The sequence below is a fragment of the Fukomys damarensis genome, unplaced genomic scaffold, assembly GCF_012274545.1.
Source record: "Fukomys damarensis isolate Sample0158 unplaced genomic scaffold, DMR_v1.0_HiC HiC_scaffold_19, whole genome shotgun sequence".
NCBI lineage: Eukaryota > Metazoa > Chordata > Mammalia > Rodentia > Bathyergidae > Fukomys > Fukomys damarensis.
Genome location: NW_022900931.1, coordinates 41,901,386 through 41,902,158, shown reverse-complemented (window position 1 = coordinate 41,902,158; position 773 = coordinate 41,901,386).

Below are 773 nucleotides of genomic sequence, written 5' to 3'. Positions count from 1 at the left end.
ACTCAGATAACACCAGCCACTGGGGCGGGGACACGGCATCAGGCCGCCTCTACACGGAGGACAGTGAGAAGGGGGGCAGCAGGGGGGTCACGCAGGCACCCTGGACTGCACAATGAGCTATATCCTCAGCCCTTTTTTGTTTTTTCTGAGACAGGGCCTCAGTAAGTTGCCCTGGTAGGACTTAATTTTTCAATCCTCCTGCCTCAGCCTCCCCCTCTGCTGAGATGGCAGGCACACACCCCATCCCTGGCTGTGTGTGTTCATTTTCAATCAGTTCAATCAACTATCAACGTCAGGGGCCTGGGTGGGGATGTCCCGAGTCCACAACCCCATCAGGAAGGCCCAACCTGTCAGAGCAGGCTCCCAAACGCTCCCAGGGCTGCAGGGGAGGCAGGCATGGTAAGCCCCAGGCCCTGCTCCGAGGAGCGTGGGTTCTAGCACAACTAGAACCGCATGTGAGCGCAGGATCCCGTGTGGACAAAGCAAGGGGACTGTCCCACATGTGAGGTTGCTCAGGGTTGCAGCAAGCTCTGTGATCCGAGATGGGCCTGCAGGGCAGCAGGATTTTGCGAAGCAGAGGGAAAGTGAGTGGGCGTGGGAGGCGGCCCTGGCCAACAGATGAGAGCAGAGGCGGGGATGTGTGCACCGCCCACGCAAGAAAGGGAGCGAGTAGCAGGAAGTCCCTCAACACGCCCTTGCTTCCTCCTGCAGCCCCAACTGTGGGCAAACAGCCACAGGGAGGCGCCATCCGAGCTGCTTGCTGCCAGCCGAGG